This window comes from Silene latifolia, chromosome X (assembly GCF_048544455.1).
Source record: "Silene latifolia isolate original U9 population chromosome X, ASM4854445v1, whole genome shotgun sequence".
In the NCBI taxonomy this organism is placed as follows: Eukaryota; Viridiplantae; Streptophyta; class Magnoliopsida; order Caryophyllales; family Caryophyllaceae; genus Silene; species Silene latifolia.
In genome coordinates, this window is record NC_133537.1 from 14112290 (window position 1) to 14134886 (window position 22597).

Consider the following 22597-nt stretch of genomic DNA (forward strand, 5'->3'; position numbering starts at 1 on the left):
CACAGTTTGGCGACTCCGCTGGGGATAATACACTTACGTGTAACAAGGGTGAAACTTGAACAAGGTTAGGGAATAAGTTTGTACAAGACAATTGTCGGTTTTCATAACTCGGTCTTCCTAGATCGTTTATTCGGCCTTCCTAGGCCCAACCCAACCCATTCGACCAATCGTCCCGTCTAAACGGTCCTAATTCTTATTTAAGCCTAAGGATGGATAGCGATTGACGTCATCCATACCATGATGCTTACTCTTGTTTGTATCAAGGGCCTTCACTACTTGAGGAAATGGACTAGGAATCGGCCTTACTCTTGTTTGGCACGAGCCTCTCCACAGACTTCGGGTTTGATGGTTCGGTATGGCAACCTACCCTTTAAACCAAAACCCTTCTAAATGCACTCAGCATCCCGTTATAATGCTTGTATAAATATGTAAACCTTGCGTGATCACCATTTCTAAACAAATCATGACGAATTTTCAAAAATCAAAACCCAATTTCAAAACAAAAAATTTCGAAAAAAAAGAGGCCTTCAATTAGCGCAAAATCCGGTCAAAACCCTGTCCGTTCGTCGTGTCAAAATTCGGGCCACAAGCCCATTTCAAACCTCACTTCGAGTCCACTCCTACAACTACACTATAGTTGACTAGGACACACATTTTCAAAGACCTTGTCTTTCTTCAAAATCCACTCAACACAAGTGGCACACACCCACTTCACGAGTCAAAACTTTTCCTCTTTTAGCAAGTGTGATAGAATGGTCGATCGTGTTTTGATTCGTCGCCGATCTCTTATCCAGTTTCCAAGATGCCCGGATCAAGTGAAGAAACAAATCTCCAGCAAATTCAAGATAGTAATGATCGAATCCTAGCCGCGCTAGCCCAAATGCAAGTTACCCAAAACCAAACCTATGACCGCCTTGAGCTCATCGAAGGCCGTATCTTTGATGTAGAGGGAAGGTTGCCTCCCCTTAAAGGTGAAGTACTACGTTTCTCCGATGACGAGTCTGGGGATGAGAATCCTATCATAGGGACAATGCGCAGCCGAGAAGAGACTCCAATACCTAGAGGAGCAATTGATGTACCTTAAGGGGGATGACATTTATAGGGAAAACAATCGCAAGTATGAAGCCGTCAATTCCAAATTGCCAACTAACTTTAGCATGACGGATATCCCTAAGTTTAAAGGACATGAGAACCCTTTGAACCACATCCGTGCCTTCAAGGATTACATGTCTATCAAAGGCATCAAACCCGAGATGTTCTTAAGGATCTTTCCTTCATCTCTTGACACCATTCCGAAGCAATGGTTCTACACTTTAGATCACAAGAAGGTCGCTACTTGGGAAGACGCCGCAATCGAGTTCTCGAAACAATACGCGGATAATGCCGAGATCCAAGTCAACATGCGTACTCTAGAGGTTCTTACCCAAAATGACAAAGAAGGATTCACCGACTTCCTAAGTAGGTGGAGGAAGACTAGTACTCAACTAGTTGAACGCCCGGATGAGGCTACTCTTGTGGAAAAGTTTGTGGATAATCTCAAGCCCATATATGCCAACCATTTGAGATATCAAAACATCAAGACTTTCAAGGACTTAACCGTATTAGGGACACGAATTGAAGATGACATCCGCAAAGGACTCTTGTCCAAAACGGTAGGTCGAGGATATCAAGGGTCCACAAGTCGTTCATACGGCTCTACTAGCAAGACCGACGAAGTTAACCTTCTCGAGCCATCCAAGAAAACTACTCCACCAAGGAAATTCACAAACCTTGGGGATACGTACTCCAACGCTCTAAAAAGGTTAATGAAGCAAGGTAAACTCCAACCCATTGGACCTACTCCCGAACCCGAAAAGAAGTCCAAGTTTTGGGATGAAAATTGCATCGTGAATACCATAGGGGCAAAGGGCACGACACGTAAAAATGCTACAAGTTGAAACACGTGCTTCAAGATATGATTGAAGATGGTCGACTTCCAATTCCACCAGGAGGTAAGCCCAACAACACTCAGAATCCTCTTGGAGTTCTAGTGATTACAAGCGACGAATCTACCTTAGATTGCTCACACCTCATTTCTCCCACCGAAAATGAAATTCATGCAATTGAGAAAGAAAGGCTCTACTCCACTATCTCCCCTACCATTTCCGACTTCATCACATGGGCGAGGAATGTAGATAGACAAGTGTGGGAATTAGAAAACATGGTAACGGCCTTGCGCAATCCCAATGCAATACCTAAAGAACGCGTACCATTGATCTTCTCTCAAAATGCCACTATGCAAGAAGTAGTCACCGTGGTTGATAAACTAGTCGATCAAATCATACGACTAGAAAGTGATATCATGAGAATGAAGGAACTAGCTGCAGTCAATGGGGTTTGGGCCGATGATGATGAAGACGAATATCTCATTGAAAACTCCTTAGTCAAGGAAATAGTCCAAAATGATGAAGACCAAGATGTGGATCACCTAACTCGTTCGGGTCGCCCATATCAAAGCACTACTCAAAACGGTCCAACCAACGTCATCACACCAAATGACAACGAAGATGACCCCACTGATCATTTGCTAAAGCAATTACAGAAGACCAAGGCTGATCTTCCAGTCTGGCAACTAGTGGCAAGCTCATTTCCACATCGCCAAGCTTTACTGCAAGCTTTGGCCAAATTGAATGTGGCACATAACTCCACTCCTGAGGATGTAGTCAATTTGGTCTTCCAAGAATCACCTAAGCTAAGTAATCCTATTACTTTCTCGGATGAAGACTTGCCACCTTTTGGCGCTAGTCACAACCTTGCTCTATACATCACTGTCATTTGTCTAAAGAAAAATGTGCCAATGACCTTGGTAGACGATGGCTCCGCGGTCAACGTCATACCCCTCAAAACGGCATACAAACTAGGCATGAAGGAGTCGGATTGGACTCCTACAAATCAAGGTGTTCGTGCATATGACGGTACGCGACGAAAAGTGGTAGGACTTGTTAACCTAACCATAGCCACGGGGCCGATTGAACGAAAGGTTAACTTCCAAATAGTGGACATCGAAGCTTCATTCAACATACTTCTAGGAAGGCCTTGGATTCACGCTTCCAAAGCGGTAACATCCACCCTTCATCAAAAGATCAAGATCCCACTAAATGGCAAAGTTGTGACGATCACTTCGTCACCCATCAAGGCAATAATCGAGAAGCAATCAAACAATCAAGTCCTTGCGGATCCCGTATACGAACTTGGGGCTTCCAAAGTGTAAATGTCATAGAAAGTGAGTTGGCACCCTTATACTATAATCCCTACTCTAACTTGGTGGTCAACCACATACTCAAATCCCAGGGATACTTCCCTGGAATGCCTTTGAACCCAATTCGGAAGAACACCTTCGCACCATACAAGGAAGGCAACTCGACAAGGATACCACTTGGACTAGGGTACAAACCCACAAAAGAAGAAGTTCTCGAAATGCTCGCTCAAGTCCAAAATCGCAAGCACGTGGGAGTCCAAATGAGGCCATATCTCCCCACTCTAAATGGGTACTTCGTTCAAGAAGGAAGTTCAGAACTCTTTCACGGATTTCCCGAACCTTGGCATTATCTTGAGAGGAAGTTAGCCGGAATCGAGATCTTTCACGATTGCTACTTCATTCCTCCCGAAACGGTTCCTACCGACAAAACCCGTCAAGCACCTTGCTTCGACGAACAAGCTGTTAGCCTATTGTTTGGAGAAGATCGATTCATTAGGGCCGCGCAGGATGAGATCATTACTATGATACTTCAGGACGATCGCTTCAACCCCACCGCGTTGATCACAGAAATCGACACAAAGCAGCAGAAAGGATGGAGAAAATCTATCAAATGGACCAACAACCAAGGAAGACTCTTCAAGCTCACTACTGGAGAAGGAGAGATGTTCAAAGGAGAACCAGAAGACGACGAGTTCGAGTCGGAGTCGGAGTCGGAGTCAGAGTCTAGAGGAGTCATTAGAGAATCTACTCCTGTTGTCATCCCCACTCCCTTTGTTTCTCCTAGCTTAGCCTCGAGTAGTCACGGTAGTTCGGGAAATGCCCCAATTACTGTCCCTTTGCCGCCACTGACCATGGATCAGTTGGCTTCTTTGTTTCAACTTTACTCAAATCTTAATATGAATAAATCAGGTTCTGCTTACTCTTTGCGTTATCTTGAGTGCAATTCTGTTTACGATGATACTGAGGATGACCAAGACCCAGACTTGACCGAAATACCTCCCTACGTAGCCAAAGAAATACTACAGGAAGGGGAAGGGGGACCTGTAATAGAGGACACCGAACCCATCAATGTTGGAACCGAACTAGAACCCCAAGAACTTAGGATAGGGACTACCTTGAGCTCTACCGAACGGGCCGATTTCATAGACCTCCTAAATGAATTCAAAGACGTGTTCGCTTGGTCCTACAAAGACATGCCAGGGATCGACAGGGATATCGCCGAACATAGGATTCCAATTAAGCCGGGTTTCAAACCTGTGAAACATAAGCTTCGACGAATGAGAACAGAATGGGCTCTAAAGATTAAGGAAGAGGTGGACAAGCAATTCAAAGCCGGGTTCATCAAAGTTTCCGAGTATTCGATTTGGGTAGCTAACATAGTACCCGTGCCCAAAAAGGATGGGAGAATCCGTGTTTGTGTTGATTTTAGGGACTTGAACAAAGCAAGTCCGAAAGATGACTTCCCTCTACCTCACATTGACATATTGGTAGACAATACTGCAGACCACGCATTACTATCCTTCATGGATGGATATGCGGGTTATAACCAAATCAAGATGGCCATGGAAGATATGCACAAGACCGCATTCGTCACCCAATGGGGAACATATTGCTACACGGTAATGCCATTCGGATTGATTAACGCCGGAGCTACATACCAACGCACCGCAACTACACTCCTACATGACATGATGCACAAAGAAGTTGAGGTATATGTAGATGACATGATCGTCAAATCCAAGGAAAGAGAGGGACATATTGCAAACCTTCGCAAGGCTACGAAAGTACAACATAAGACTCAACCCCGTAAATGCACATTTGGGGTAACATCCGGGAAACTCCTGGGATATGTCGTTAGCCAACGCGGTATAGAAATAGATCCTTCCAAAATCAAAGCTCAGATCGAAATGCCACAACCTCAAACAGAAAAAAAAGAAGTCGAGGATTCCGGGAAAAGTACAATACATAAGTCGATTCATATCGAAACTCACGATGATTTGCGAGCCTATCTTCAAGAAACTCAAGAAAACAGACCACACCATGTGGGATGATGATTGTCAAAAGGCGTTTGACCGAATTAAGGAGATATTGGCTAAACCACGGTGCTCATGCCGCCACACAAGATCAACCTCTTGGTTTATATCTCACAAGAATCGAAACCGCCATGGGTGCCATGTTGGCTCAAACGTAGGAAGCGAAGAAAGAGTTATTTACTATCTAAGTAAGAAGTTCTGGGAATATGAGTGCAAATACTCACAACTCGAAAAGACATGCCTCGCTCTTGTGTGGGCAACGAAGAAGCTACGTCACTACATGCTTAGCTACTCCGTCAAGATATACTCCAAAATGGATCCAATCAAATACCTCTTCGAGAAACCCGTCCTCAACGGACGTCCGGCAAGATGGACTCGATGCTCTCGTAATTCGACCTTAAATATGTGCCACCGAAAGTCATAAAAGGTCGCGCCGTCGCCGAATTCTTCGCAGAAAACCCTATCAACGACGCACAAACCATAGATACTTGGTCATTTCCCGACGGGGATATACTTCAAACAGATGTAGACTCCTGGGATCTGTACTTTGATGGAGCATCAAACTTAAGAGGATTCGGAATAGGAGTGTTGCTCATTTCTCCTGAAGGTGAGCATACACCGATTGCTGTCAAACTCGACTTCGAGGTGACAAACAATCTTTGCCGAATACGAAGCTTGTCTCATTGGACTACAAGCGGCAGTAAGCTTAGGCATCAAAAACCTCCGAGTACATGGGGACTCATCGCTAATCATCAACCAAGTTACGGGATCCTGGAAAATCCGAAGTGAAAGCCTCGCACCCTATCAGGCTAGGATAGACCAAGTCGCTCAATTCTTTGATCATGTAACATACCTACACCTACCTCGGGAGGAAAATCAATTTGCAGACGCTCTTGCGAAACTTGCATCTCTAATAAATATGCCAGATCACATGGTGGAAATGCCCTTGTGTATCGAACGACGGTCAGAGCCGACTTACGTCCATCAAATCACCGATGAAGAGGAAATCGCACAGAACCCCGGTTCCAAGCAATCCTGAATTTCAAGCTTAATGGTACCTATCCACCGGATATGGACAAAAGGGGACAACGTGCTATACGCCTATTAGCTTCCCAATACATCCCGATGCAAGGAGAATTATACAAAAGAACACCTCTTGGTGTAGTCCTACGATGCCTTGATCATTCACAGGCACGAAAGGTGATGGAAGAAGTCCACGACGGAGAATGCGGTCCTCACATGAGTGGGCCCATGATGGCAAAGAAAATCACACGTTTGGGGTATTATTGGACCACAATGGAATCCGATTGCATCAAATACGTGAGACACTGCCACAATTGCCAAATCTTCGGGAATGTACAACATGTCCCTCCTTCGTTGCTATACACGATGACATCTCCTTGGCCATTTTCCGCATGGGGAATTGACATAATCGGGAAAATAACCCCAGCCGGAACAGGAGGTCACTGTTTCATTCTAGTGGCGATTGACTATTTCACCAAATGGGTAGAAGCGGCTTCCTACACTGGTCTTACGGCTAAAAATGTGGCCAAATTCATACAAAACAACATCATCTGTCGATATGGTTGCCCACATGAGATCATTAGCGATAATGGGTCACACTTTCAAGCCGAAACTGAGCAATTGCTAGCCAAATACAAGATTAAGCATCACCACTCTTCGCCTTATAGACCACAGACTAACGGCGCGGTAGAGGCAGCAAACAAGAATGTTGTCACAATTCTCAAGAAAATGACTGACAACTATAGAGATTGGCCAAGCAAGATACCTTTTGCCCTATGGGGGTACCGTACATCTGTCAGGACGCCCACTGGGGCTACTCCCTTCTATTTGACCTACGGCATGGAAGCTGTACAACCAGTCGAGCTAGAAATACCATCCTTGCGTATTCTACTAGAAAGCCAAATCCCGGAGGCCGATTGGAAGAAGGATAGGTATGAAGAACTCATCCTCCTGGATGAGCGTAGGCTACGCGCCTTACATAATGTCCAAACATATCAAGCCCGTATCAAACGAGCTTTCAACAAAAGGGTTAGGCCAAGAAACATCAAAGAAGGAGACTTAGTACTCAAATCGGTTAGAGCTCTTTTACCTGTCGACCCAAGGGGAAAATTCAAACCTAATTGGGCCGGACCATATTTAGTCAAATCCATACTCCCAGGGGGTGCGGTTAAAATCACAGACCTAGATGGGAATGAGTTTTCAAACCCCACAAACCTCGACCAATTGAAACGGTACTATGCCTAGAATAGAAAAAAAAAACGCGCCTCGCGTAAAACCATGTGTCGCTCTTGTGGCACTAAATAAACGGCCCCTGGCCAAGCTGAAATAAGCTAAATGTCACTGTGCTCTTGCATTTTGACAAGTTTGTCATCCTCATATCATCAAATGAACTAAATTCGCACCTTCAGAGTAAGCAAAAGCTCATGCTTATTTTCTATGTTCATTACAAGCTCTTGCTTCGAACAATTATTCTTTTACATTTACTTGAACTACGCGCAAGGGTTTGATTTCGCTTTTTAAGTGAATACGTAGGCAATCCTTCACGGGATTCAACCCATTATATCTAAAAAAAATGTAAATAGAAGGACATCTGCATTGCATTTGAAATTCGACAAGAATAATAAGTGGAAAATCTCAACGGTTTCATAACCATTTAACCTTTTTATTTCATTCAATTTCTAAATAATAATAGTACGTTACATAATAAAAATAGAATAGGCTAGGATTCTAAAAATCCCTCCTTTTTATTACAACAACAATAATAATAATAATCAAATAATAAATAAGGACTCGGGCTATTCCTCCATCTTCCCCTTGCCCTTGTCATATTTCTTGTCACGACCTCGAGCCGGGCGCTCTTGCACCACTTCAGACCTAATCACCAACGGTCTTTCTCGAGGCCTGACTCTGCCATTCTTGCTAACCACCATTTCCGCAACAGGAGTAGTCTTTGATTTCTTCGAAGGATGAATGACCTGAAATCCAGCTTCTTCTTCTCCCTCTGTCAGATGCTTCTCCTTCTCTTTCTCTCCCTCGCGCACCTTGTAATCAACCGGCTCATGTTTCCTCAGTCTCTCGCGCTCTTCCGGAGTTGTAGCCTTTCTCCACCTCAGATAAGAATCCGACACCCACAAAGCATTGGCGGAGAAACTCAAGAACCACATGTTTCTTTGGGCCCATTTGATAGCCCACTCTCTTCGGCTCTCTATAGTAAGCGCCATAGCAGTCTGCGGGACGGTATCAAGCCTAGGGATCGTCTGCTTCAACCCAACTTGCCTCATCAATCTTTCCGGAAAGATGCATACCATGAACTCCAATCCCGGAATGCGCACGGACCTAGTGGGATCCAAAGAAGATACTCCAGTGACAGACTTGAGGTGCCACCACGGTACAACCCACCTAATCAACGGGCCATCATCACTTTTCAGCTTGTTCTTCCAATAATCGCAGACCCGGGTGAAGTCCACCATGTACAACCGCGTCCTCATCGCAATCATACGGGAATGATAGGAAAGTGCATGAACTGGGGGCTCGATCAATCGGAGCCGTTCCATAAGCCAAACCTACCAAGAGCAGGTATTAGACACCAAACAAAAAAAAAAAAAAAAAAAAAAAAAAAAAAAAAAAAAAAAAAAAAAAAAAAAAAAAAAAAAAAAAAAAAAAAAAAAGAAAGAAAGAAAAAAAAAATGATGTCTCTTACCTGCAAAATGACGGGACTCCCAAGAACGGCAGATCGCGGTTGGATTTCCTATTATCCAAACCCAGGATAATCTCTCCTAAGCACAAGCAAGCTGGGCTCCTGCGCAGCTCCATTTGCTCAATAAGACCCAAAAGACGGGGATCACCTCTCAAATCTTCATCGACGTGTCCTTGGAAGACATACACGTGCAACAAACAAAAGCCAAATGCCCTCCTCCTGGCAACATGGGAAACAGTAGGGTCGGCCCTGTTAATGAATCGGTCTACAAAGTCCAACATTCTCACGCCTTTCGGGGTAACTAAGCGATCCACCTCAAGTCTAGTCAGTCCAAGCAAGTCTCTGAATTTGCTCTTATACCCTTGTGAAGTGGAAGGAATGGCAGATAAATGTTCGGGGTCCCACCCACCAATAGCAGCAATTTCTTCAGGAAACGGGCAAATATCACCTCCCGGGAACGCGAAAACATGATAATTCGGGTCCCAATAGTCAAGGCAAGCATCCAAGAACGGTTTTACTACCTTAATGAGTTTCAAACTCAACAAAGACCCAAGGTTATAAGCACCCATGTCGTGTTTCTCCATATTCGAAAACTCGTTGGTCCATTCCTTCAAGCGGATCTCCAAAGTATTCATGATGACAATTTTCTCTTGAAGATTTATTTTGAGAGTTTTATGTGAATAGACGAGGAAGAGACGGAAGAATTGTGTAAATTAACGCCCCGTCGACGCTTCTATTTATACTAATTTCTTTGTTTCCAAAAATCCGCCGAAACGGACCGGGCTTGGGAAGGAGGGCGCAGCTGATGCTGCGCCTCTTCAAAGGGACGCGACTCATGTCGCGCCTCTTCCCAGGCTCACTTTCTGTGATTTCCGCGTTTGGATCTTTCCTAATTCTATAACGAATAATTTCTTATTCCTACGGGATTTTATTTTGGTAAATACGAGCAGTTTACCATGTTTCAAGTTTCCTATTTTCGCGGGCACGCATTTCGAGGCGACATCGACACCTTCGCCATTTCATGACACTCAAACTTTTTATTCTTAGGAAATGAATTTCATTTTTTTTTTTTTTTTTTTTTTTTAGGAAGTAAATTTCATTTTCTTTTTGGGAAATAATTTTCTTTTGTTTTCATTTCAACATTTCATTTCTACACTTACAGATTTCTCTTTTTTCTTTTTTTTTTAGGGGTAACCCTCCCTACCGTCCGGTCATTTCCGACAAAATTTTTGCATTTTTGCATTTTTGTGCTCTTTTGAGTCTCATTTTTGCGCTGGTTAAAGGCCATATATATAATATGTATGTTTTGCGTAATTTCCATGTAAATTTCGGCAGCATGACGGCGCAAACCGTTGTCTACCAAACCTGTTCAAGAACTAACCTGCAGGTACAAGCAACACAACCCACAAAGCAAAGGCACTCGGGCCATCGTATATACAAATTTACAAGCAGTGGGGGCTTGCGCCCGAATAAAGTCCAAAAGTCCAAGCAATCGGGGCTTGCGCCCCAAACAGAGTCCAAAAATGTTTCAAAATCAAATGTCCAAAATGTACAAGTCTACAAAACTACACAAGGCTACATTGGCGCCTCCAACTCAAGCAACTCTCGCCACCGTAACGGCGATCTCGGCGTCCCGAACCTCGAGCTCCCTCAACAAGCGAGCGGTCTCCTCCCGAGACTGGGACAACTCTCGCTCCAGCTCGCGGTCACCCTGTAAACAGCAACAAATTGGCTCATGTCAATCGGTTCAAGCAAAATTGGAAATCAAAAAATCAAAATCAAAAATCAAATAAGGTTCATACCTGACGACCTCGACCACCGACGAGTGCCTCGATGGCGTAGCTCGTGGCCGGTTGGCCACCCTCTCCATAATGCCATGAACCGGGACGGTGCGACCGCATTTTCAAAAGAAATTCTCAAAGAAATTGAGCAAACTCAATCAAATGTATTCTTACACAAAAGTCATACAAGTCGGAGACTTACCCTCCGAATCGATCTTTCGCCCGGTCATCTAAGCCAAGATCCGTCACGGCTACGTCGAAGTCACGCAACTCGGAGATCGTCGTCCTCCCAGTCGCGTCGGTGTACTCGAGGGTCGGGGTACTCTGGGGGCTCGATGCCCGCCGCCTCAACCTCCTGCAAAGACCAATAGCTCTCGTTAATCGATGATCTTTTGTCGCAATCCTCAAAATCAAAATCAAGAAAAAGTAAAGGATACTCACCACTACCGGCCAGTACGCCAACCTCCCGTAAAGGAACGCCGAGTAGTCCTCGCCAGGGAGAAGAAGGTCGTCGCCACTAGCACCAGCCAAGTCCGCCTCCCTCTCAGCCTCAGAAGTCTCCTTAAACATCGTCCTGGGAGGATCGACGGGAACCGTCAACGCGTCCCGAGAGCACTGACGAGCCAACCGCTCGCCCAGGTACCACACAGGACCCATCGACGTCCTCAACAGCAGCCGACTCGGGCTCCTAGGTCGAAGGACCTCAGCGACGAAAGGGGGTGCTCCTGCGTACTCCGCCCAAGGTCTGGGCACCCACTGCGACAATATGAAGGCAAAGATCATTCCTATGATCAAGTAAAGGCAAGGGATAAAAAGATTAAATGAATACAAATGGGACACTCACGCTGCTCAGCTGAAGAGCGTTCACGTCCCGCCGGTAGACATTGTGAGAAGAACGCTTGCTCTTCGTCCGGCACATGACCCAATCCCTCACCACGGGATAGGCCCTCTCCAACGGCTCCGTCCTCTTGGGCGCGAGACTCGGGAAGTAAGAGTACACCCACGCCTGTAAAACTGAATAATCAATGACGATCTTTCGTGATTTGGTAAAGAAAGGAATTTACTTTGGTCTAAAGGAAGGTTCATACCTCCAACAAGTAGTCCCAGTCCGACGGCGCCAGGAGAAGTCCCCTTCTCCATCAACTCCGGACGAACCATGGCCCTCATGAAGCGGATGAGGACCGCAAAACCAGCAGATGACCCACCCCGGCGCCCTAGGGAACTCGGAGTCGAAAGGAAGGGAAGGAGCTTCGTCGATAGCCTCTCGCCCTTGTCTCCGAGGTAAATCGAAGACAGGAACCACCAAAGCCACGAACGAGCCCTCTGCTCGGTCACCTGACAAGGAGGAGGAGTTGTCTCCCTCCCATCGATCGTCACCGGGCCGCCGGGTCTTCCCCGCAAAGTAGTCTCGAACGTAAGTACTGGGTACCAAACCCTAAGATCGCAACACCTTCGGCGACAAGTTCCACCGATCAATCTCCTCGCCTCGGCCGAGTCCGCCCTCATAGCAGTCTCCGGCCACACCATCTCCTCGGTCCCGCACGGCAGACCAGAAATCATGCCGTAATCCTCCAAAGTGACTCCCACCTCACCAAAAGGTAGGTGAAACGTGGAAGTCGTATCCCAGAATCGATCCAAGAAAGCGCGGACGAGGCTAAGGTTAGCCCGCAACTTCCTCTTCACGATATCCCTCGGACACTGAACCCGGAGGACCGAACGCTCCACGCTCGATCATGGCCCTCTCCTCCGCCGACAATTTGCTCGTAGTGCTCCATCGCTGTCGTGTAACCCGAGAACGACCGATGTTCCCGGCCTCCTATTATGATTTGAAACAAAGCTATCTTTAGTTTTGAATGAAATTTGAAAGAAATTTGGACAAAAGAATGAAAGAGAATAGGTAATGAGTAGTGAATTCTTATTTACCAAGCTCTTCACCGTCCGTAGGACGGGTGACCCTCTCGCACCCACACAAGGTGCCTACTCTCCCAGGTCTCAGCCCACACAGGAGCTCCTCTCAGCTGACGGCCTCCTCGCCCGATGTTAGCCCGTCTCGGGGCCTCCTCCTCCTCGACGGCCTCCTCCTCGTGAGTCTCGTCTCCAGCAGCCATCACCGCAGCGGTGAAGGCCTGCTCTAAAGCCTCCTCAACAGTAACAGCGTCTATCTCCATGGGAGCTCTCCCGGAAGTAGAAGCCTCATCACCTGCGACATTAAAGTAAATTCAGGCCGCGTCATACGACGACAAGCCTTTGTTAAGGGGTTTTCAAGCCTTCAAAGCACTGAAACTGCTCCTCTCGTGCCATCCTTGGCCACGTTCCCGCCAACCCGATTACTCATGTGATAAAATTGGGTCGAGTCAAGTCCAGTTCAAAGCCTAGTTCTGGGTTCGAGTCGGAAATTCGGCAGCATTTCGCTATAACGGCGATTATGCCCTAGAAAGGTGTCCTGAAAAAGTTGTCACAAACCAAAATTCCGAGATGGTAGAAAGTTTACCCATCATCCAAGGATCCCAAATATCAAGTTTCATCGCAAATGGGCAATCCTAAGGCTATTTTCGAAGCAATTTACGGTTTAGCTGTAAAACCGTCTCAAAATTCATTCAAAGGCTCAAAACTCGATGAAAATTCGAAACAAATACATGGTTATGTTCCTAACATCACCTACTATCCATTTCTAGCATCAATTTGGCAAGGCAAATCCATTTGGGGGAAAAGCCCCAAATTTTCGATCAAAAGGGTCGAAAACCTTAAATTTCGCGGCTCAAAATTCAACAAATGTAGATGATTAATGCAAGATTGGAACACATACCTCGATTAGTCATGTTTAAAGCAAGCTTTTGGATCAAACTTCGACGGAAATGGTGAAGATTTGAGAGAGAAATTGCGAGAATTGTGTTTCGAAATAATGAACACAAACCCCTCTGATTTCGCGTTTTTACGCAGAAGAGCCAAATTGGGGAAAAGACGCAGCAGGCGCTGCGCCTCTTCCAAGAGACGCAGCTCTTGCTGCGCCTCTTCCTTGTGTTCCCTCCATACGGATTTTCAAAAATTCGTTATAAGTTCGTTATTTGTGGGCCCATCTTTGGTGCGCCTCTTCCTTGACGCTGTTATATTCTTTTGGTCCGTTTCGATGATTTTCTTTCGTTTCGGCCCGCGTTTCATCAGCCAGCGGCAGTATTTTGCAGTATTGTCCAAATCCATTTTATCCAGTGCAACAGTATTTTGTAGTGTTGCTCAAAATCCTTTTATCCAGCGCAGTAGTATTTTGCAGTACTGCTCACTCAAGATTTCTCTCACGACGATCAAAATGTTCCTAGTCGTCAATATGTTCCCCAACAAGAGTTCGCTTGAGACCGACGCAAGCAGATTCAACCTCAAGTTTTGCCAGAATTCGCTTGAGACCGACGCAAGCAGATTCCCCCCAACCTCAAGTTTTACCGACGTCCTGCTGCTTTCAATATTTCTTGTTTCCCCGCGGAGTTCGACCAGGGTGCCGTTCTCCAGAAGTTCCCAAATCGAAGCCTTCATATCTTTCAGATAACCCCTCTTCAGATAACCCCTTTTAATCCTTTCAAGAGAGGTAGCCTTCAGAGATAGCCTTCAGAAGTGTTAAGAGATTCCTTCAGTTCCCGTGACCCTAATGCCTTGGACACCAAGTTATCTTGAGACCAAAGAGTTTTGCCGAAGCGTCTTGATCCCGTTTCACCAGGGGTATCTCGGTATGGTTTCTTCTTATGGTTGGCGAGCTTCCTTACGTAGTCTAATGGACTTTAAACGACCCTCCCCGATAGTCGACAGACTCTAAAATGTTCCCGACGACAGTCCATGGTTGAGACCCCTTGAACCGCTCTCGCGTCGCCATAGTCGTCAGGTTGTAATCTTCGATTGACTGATGGCTATACTTTGACTTTCGCCTTTTCCAAGCCTCGGTCAAAGTGGGGGCTCAGAGATACCTCATTTTCGCACCTCCCGCAAAACCACCCGGTGATGATTGGGCCGCATGTTTGATACGCGGAACGATTTGTGACGATTCGTAAGATTATCGTCAAGTGATTGCTCAAATATTAATGTCTACCTCTTAGTTGTCATCTACGTCCCGATACGGTCTTTGGGCGTAATTAGAGTACATTTGAGTCCGGGTCAAAACCATCTCCATTTTTCGATAATCGTTAAATCCCGAGTCGGAATATTCTGGAATGTTCCGGATATTTCTATTCCATATTTCATAAATTTTATCTTTTGGCAAATAATATCTCGTAATATTCATAAGATAATCGAATTATTTCCGTCCTACCATAACTCAAAGCGGAAATCTTTCTTTAGCAGGAGGAAACCTCCTGGGAATAGACGCAGCGGGTGCTGCGCCTCTTCCAAGAGGCGCAGTGACTGCTGCGCCTTTTCCCAGGCCTTTCTTTGCATGTTTTACGTATCTTTTTTATATCTTTCCGAGATTCACTACCAAAGAGTCTCCGAAACCCTAATTCCGTCGTGTGATTAGTATAAATAGGAGCCTTCGTTCCTCATATTTCTCACGCGAGTGTCCGCCCTTCTCTTCTCCCTTTGCATTCTAGACTTTGTTCTTACTAATTGGCGCCTACGTGCTTGAACTTTCGACCACGTAAGCTCGGATCTTTCCGGGTACCAGCCTCTCCGTTGCATGACCGACCAATTTGACCAACTACACCAATAATCAACTTAATTAATCAATCGTTTTCCTCTTACGAGGGCACTCTCTTTGCATTCGCGTCGAGCATTCACTAGTCGATATCTTAGTTCATCTCGTTTCGTCAACATGTAAGTCTGAGGGTGTATAATTCCTCTTTTATTTATTGTATTTTATTTATCGTATCACCATTGTAAGACTTATGTCGAAAACACCATTAAAACCGATTTCTAAAACCGTGCTTTAAAACTCTGTTTTTGCGGATTTCCAGTAGACAGACGTCGAGAAAAGACGCAAAGAATCGCCGCGCCTCTTCGAAGGAGCGCATTCTCGCCGCGCCTCTTCGTGAGGCCGCCGCAGATTCGCTTCTTTTCTTCTTCCTCGTCCTCTGTAATTCGTTTCTTTTTATTTGTTATTTGTTCGTCCGTTAATTCTTTGATATAATCGTCACTGATAATTCACATGTATATTGTATCATATAATTCATCATTCATGCACATGTTCAGTACGCCATAAATCCGACTTAAATCCCTTATAATTCATATTTGCGGGTTTTCGTCATTAAATTCAAACCCGGATTTTAGAGATTCAATTTGTTCATATTGAGTTTCTGGAATTCGCCATCGATATAGTTTTCCTCTGCTTATTCGCACATTCGTTGTATATCCGTCGTATTTAGCCTAATTGACTTATTTCAATAGAGGACTCATTAATATTTTCATCATAATTTCATGTAATTAATTCGTTTACATCCGTATCATTCATGTTTATCGCTTTTATGACCATCATTCACATGTAATTAACCTGTTAATCACTTTCATCCGAGTAAATATCATCAATTAATCCTTTAAATCACCAATCGACATTAACGGCTTGCAATTACGCTTCACAAACGGGACCGAAGCCAAGGAAAGACGCGCAGCGTCTGCTCGCGCGCTTATTCTCAAAGGACGCACTCTGCGCTGTTCTGGTTGAGTTCGTCCACGAACTCCGTTTCTGCCTTGACCTAGTTTAATTAGTCTACGTTTAATCAACTATTATCCATAATATCACGCTAATTCCTGTTCGTTGATTTATTTAATTCTTTCTTTTGTTCTTTTATTCTTTTTCTCAATCTATCCGTTTTAAAGGTATTTTCGACATAAATCGCCTATCCGTTGTAATTAATGTAATTTCCATTATTGTAATTCATAATTATTATATTTCTTTTATTGTTTGTATGTTTTCACATGTAAATGAGCATTAAATCCCAACTTCGACCCAATTATATGCTAAATTACGTGTCAACCGACTTAGTATTAATTCTCACATGCTAGGATTAAAACTTGGATGTTGCATTGCATGCATATAGCCGACGATATATCAAGTGCGAATAACTTCCCTAATCATTAGTAGAGGCCGCTATCGAGGCGGGCGGGATTAGGTGTTCGATCAAAAGAGCTTCCTAATACGTACCCTCACCCCTTACTCCAGATCTCCGTGAGCACCCGTGTTCATTGGCATCCACGAGAGTCATTCTAGACATAGAATGCTAAGGGTAACGATTGCTTAGTGTTCATGTCACTACTTTGTGTCTTGACATGGCACGAGGTATTCGAACGGTTCCAATTTCCCATAAAAATTGGTGGCGACTCCTTACAAAATGCAAACGCTTGTTTTTCGACCTTCACCAAGCGCCCCCGTGGGCGGCCCGCTGTCCACAGCGGTCCTCCGGTAACTCTTTTGTTAGTTTGTATTTCATTATCGGAGTCATCCACGTCGTCTCGGCTTCGATGTCGCCCACCATGCCGACGGTCTCAGTGATGCTTTTAGCATTCCTGATATCTACCAAAGACGGTTCGACCGACATTCTTGATGCTTGAATCGGCAAGTTTTGAGAGAGCGTCGGCTCGGTTGTTCTCGACACGGGAATGCACCGTATTTGGAAAGATTTCAATTTTGCGGTGTCGGCTTTTACCCTTTCCAGGTATCTCACCATCCCGTCGTCTCGAGCCTCATACTCTCCTCGGATTTGATTAGTCACTAAGAGTGAATCATCTTCAACACAACATGCTCCGCCCCGCAGTAGCTCTAGCTAACTCGACTCCGGTTATCACCGCCTCATATTCGGATTCGTTATTTGAGGCCGAGAAGGTAAACTTCAAGGCGTACTCAAACTCGTCCCCGTTAGGGCTGATGATAAGGATGCGGCTCCGAGTTGTTTGCCGTGGAGGACCCGTCGGTGTATACTTCCCACACACCGGGATGTGATTCTTCTTGGTATGTGCACTCGGCTAGGAAGTCTGCAAGTACTTGCCCCTTTATCGAAGGCCTTGGTTTGTCTTGAATGCCGGGGGGATAGCTCCACCGCCCATTTGATAAGTCTGCCTGATTTTTCGAATTTTTCTAAGGCTTTCTCCAATGGCTGGTCGGTTAAGACCGTCACGGGATGTGCGTCGAAGTAGGGTTTTAATTTCCTTGCGGCAACGACGACGGCGAAGGCCGCTTTTTCAATCAGTGGGTAATTTCTTTCGGCGGGTAGCAGTGTATGGTTGATAAAGTAGATCGGGTGTTGCTGCTTGTTTTCTTATTTGACGATCACGGCACTGACCGTGGCCGAGGTAACAGCTAAGTATAGATATAGCGTCTCCCCCAGCGTCGGCCTGGACAGGGTCGGGAGAGTTAGTAGCGTCTCCCCCAGCAAAAGTCTTTATTCCCTTTTAGCACCGTAAAGAACGGAGTGCTCTTGTCGGCCGACCGAGAGATGAAGCGGGCAAGAGCCGCCATCCTCCCGGTCAGTATCATAACCTCTTTTCGGTTTCTGTTCCGGCAGTCTAGTATTGCTTGGACTTTCTCGGATTGGCATCAATTCCCCGGCACCGACAAGCACGCCGAGGAACTTGCCGGCCCGGACACCGAAGTTGCATTTCATTGGGTTGAGCTTCATCTTATATTTCCTTAGTGAACAAAATGTCTCGCTCAAGTCGGCCAAGTGCTCGCTGTCAGACTTGCTTTTTACAATAGCATCGTCGACGTAAGCCTCGATGTTTCGCCCTTTTTTTATCTTGGAACACTTTGTCCACTAGCCTAGTGTAAGTTGCGCCAGCGTTTTTCAAACCGAACGGCATAATTTTATACATGTATGTGCCGTGTATGGTGATGAATGCGCACTTAGGCATGTCTTCCTCGGCCATGAATACCTGATGGTACCCGAGAAGGCGTCGAGCGAGTGCTCAAAGATAGTGTAGCCTGCCGTTGCGTCAATTAAACTATCTATTCGAGGCAAGGGATAGCAATATTTAGGGCATGCTTTATTAAGATTGGTAAAATCAACACACATCCTCCACGCCCCTGATGACTTCTTTACCATTACAACATTTGCTAGCCACTCAAGGTAAGTACAAGGCATGATAAAGCCTGCCTCTAATAGTTTATCTACCTCGGCCTTGATGGCCTCACCTTTCTCGGCCGAGGAGTTTCTCATCTTCTGCTTGACAGGGCGAGCGGTGGAGAGTACGTTCAGCTTGTGAACGATCACCTCCCGGCTCACGCATGGCATCTCGGCTGCTGAGTATGCGAAGACATCTTTGTTCTTCCTCGGCAGGTCAGGAGATCGCCTCCGATTTTGGCTCCGTGTCGACACCGATAGTTACGGTGCGCCCGGGTCAATTTCCACTTCCTCGGTCTCGGCTCCTTCGACCATGCCGACGTTGGTGTGCATTGGATCACCCTCGCCGTAAGGATGGGCTCTTCCCCTTCTCTGATTTCTTCGCCACTTTGAGGGATTGCATGTTGCACCCTCTGGCAGATACTTGGATATTGACAATTTCGTCTCTCTCGTCCTTTGAGACGAGCTTTTGTGCTTCCCCCCGGTCCGAGACGTACATCAATGTCAGGGCCCGGATGGACATCACAACATCGGCCTCGCTCAAAGTGACCCGGCCTATGAGGACATTGTAGGCGGACGAACCATCAATAACCACGAACTCTTACCAAACATTTTTGACCGCGTCTGCTTGGCCGAACATCACCGGCAGTCTGATTGACCCTGTGGGTACCAGCCGGCCCGAGAAGCTGACAATGGCGGGTTGGTGCAAGGGCTGAGGTCTTCAATCTTGAGACCGAGATTGAGAAAGCACTCCCTGAACATGATGTTCGTGTAGGCGCCAGTGTCAATCAGGCACCTCTTCACCAAGTGGCTGGCTATGTCTAGGTGGACTACGAGCGGGTCATCTTTGTGCGGGGCGATGACTCCTTCGTAGTCCTTTTTTCCGATGGTTATATCGGGGACGGTGGAAGCGGGGTCATTGTTTTGGGCACAAAGTTGATGGCTTGGTATAGCTCATTCAGGTGCCGTTTGTGCCCATTAGCCGACCCACCGTTCTCGTTTCCTCCGATGACAACCTGGATCACTCCCATGCGCCGGAATATCGATTTTCTATTCGCCCCGTCGGAGCTTGTTTCCGGCCTCCACTACATACTTGCCGAGGGCCCCTTTTCGGATCGGCTCCTCGATGGTGTTCTCGATGCCGACAGTTGTCGGTCTTATGGTCGGGTTGGCCGTGGTAGTCGCAGAACCGCTAAGGTCGCCGTCCCCCCTCGCCTTGGGGGGCCTTGACCATTTCTGCCCTTCGTTCTTGCTTAGGGCAAAGACCTCGGCCGGTGATTTGACCAGGGGGGTGAGAACGCTGTACCGCTTCGGGGTGTATGGTCCCGAACTCCCCCCGGCGCCCGTCGAGTTCTGTTTCCTGTTAAGTCTCTCAGGCCGTGACCTATTCATGTCACGGCGTCCTTCGTCTACGTTGTCCCGGCGGCTCCTCCTCTCGGGGTGCCCAACTTCACTGTGGCCTACCCAGGTCTTGTGATAGTCCTCCACCTTTATGGCTCAGTCGGCCATCTTTCTGGCGGAGTCTAGGTTGAGGTCCTCGCACTTGATGAGCTCATTTTTTAACTCGCCTTTCGGCGCAGCCTTTCATCGGTGCGAAGGGCGCGTTCGGTGTTCGGCTCACGAATCACGAACCTTAGCGTCGAATCTCTTGACGTAGCTCCGGAGGGACTCGTCATCCCCCGTCGGATAGTCAGGAGATCCGATGTCTCCACGGCCCTTCGCTTGTTGCAAGCGTACTGGGCTATGAAATTGTCCCTTAGGTCGGCCTAACAAAGACACCGAGCCATTAGGTAGTCCCCTTGTACCAACTCGAGACATGCCATGGAGGGTCGTTGGGAAGACTCGGCACCACACCTCATCAGGTTGCTCCCATACCGACATGTACGACTCGAAAGCCTCGGCGTGGTCGGTTGGCTCGCTATCCCCTTTGTATGATAGGGCGGCAGCTTCGTTTTGTCGGCACGGGACTTCGAGGACAAAGGCATTGAGGGGCTGTCTGACCACGTGCCGAATGACACGCGGCGATCGGCTCCTCGCAATCCTAGTCCGGCTTCTCTCCCCGTGGCGGGAAGGGCTTCTTGTTGTCCGACTTTGGAGAGTCGGACTTCTTTCTTCATTTCTTCGGAGATGGCCTCGTTGTTGCTGTGGCGACGTTGTCCTTCCGCGAGTGGGGGAAGGACTTTGGTCTGCCACTGGCACCACGGGCACCGCCGGCGTCCTTGCATGCCCAGCTCCTTGTAATACTCCGGTCAAGTTGTTCGGAGTCACTTTTTGGGCCCTGGTCACCAGTGGAGGTGCTGCCGCCCCTGTCGCCGTGACAGGAGTAACCGGCGTACCACCCATCAGGTCCAGGAATAGCTTGATTTGGTCGCATCGACCACATGTCCCATGACGGTGACTTGGCGGTCGGCAGCTTTGCTGTTTTCGCTCTCTTGGCATCCCGTACTTCACCGGCTCAATCACTCGGCCGGTGGGGGACTGCCCGATCTCAGAATTAGGGAATGTCTCATCCTGGTAGAATTCAGTTTCTACACTCACAAGTTCTGGCTGTTTTGACATCTTCTTAGCTCTTTGAATGGTTTTTTTTTTTTTTTTTTTTTTGTGTAAGGTAGGTGATTAGCTTTTGATATCTATTTTCCCACAGATGGTGCCAATTGTTCTGAGTGTGATTCCGGAGCAGGATTTGTTACCACGTAAGCTTGGTGAATGATGTCTTTGCTCGTCTCTTCCTCTCGGTCTCTCCTATAAAGATGAACAAACTGAGGGCTCGGCTTGGTACTGAGCGTACTCACTCCGACGCTCAAGTCAGTAAACTTAAAGAGATTAAGTTGTGTGTTACTTGGCAAAGTATATTGTAGAGAGATAAGGGAGTTTATACCAGATTAATAGTGAGTTTATGGATGAATTGTGGATTATCGGATCGTTTTCTCAATGAGGATTGAGGAGTATTTATAGACTTTCACCTTTTGTCACGTAGTGGCCAAGTGGCAGAGTAGGTGGAAAGACTGTTCTACCTTCGGCCGAGGGACCCATGGCAGGCCGGCTGGCCTGGTTGACTCCATGCCGAGGGGACTTGGATGTGAGTACGCGGATATGCCTCCCGGCTGGCTAGTTACCCAGCCGAGATACAAGTGACAGGCCGACAGGCTGCGTCGGTTAGGCTGTCTAATACGTTGACTTGCTGTCTTTTGACTTTGACCTTGCTCAATATGTTGACTCGGTCAGCGGGTGCAGAATATGCCCCATCAGTATTTTTTGCCCGAGTTTTGTTATGATGACTCCGACGATTGGACAGTGATGGCACCTATGATTTGTTTCGACATTGTTGAGTGGCATTTTCCTAATAGGGTAGCTCGTCAATTTGGGTGGAAACAATATATCCCTTTAAACTCTAATACCGAACCTAACTTGCACAAAGTTGACAAAAGGGGTGCCTCTTCACGGAATTGGATAGAAAAACATCAACCCTACATATCAAATTGGGTTAGGAGGGGTGATTTTCGGTTCCGTGGTGTAGAGGATGATATTGAAACGAGCTACTACGACCCTTACATGGTTTGGTACCGGGATTGCACTATTCTTCGCTTGAACCCTTTCCCCCCACAAGCTACTTATCAAGCACCATTTGGAGCCACACAATATCTTGTAAGTACACTTAATATACTTGTCTTTTAATTCTTAACCAATATATCATAAAATGTGATTTTCTTATACTACTTATTTTGTTTTAGGCGCATGGTTTCGTCAATGTCCATGATACATGTGATAAGGAGCTTCGACAAATGCCTCTTGAGGTG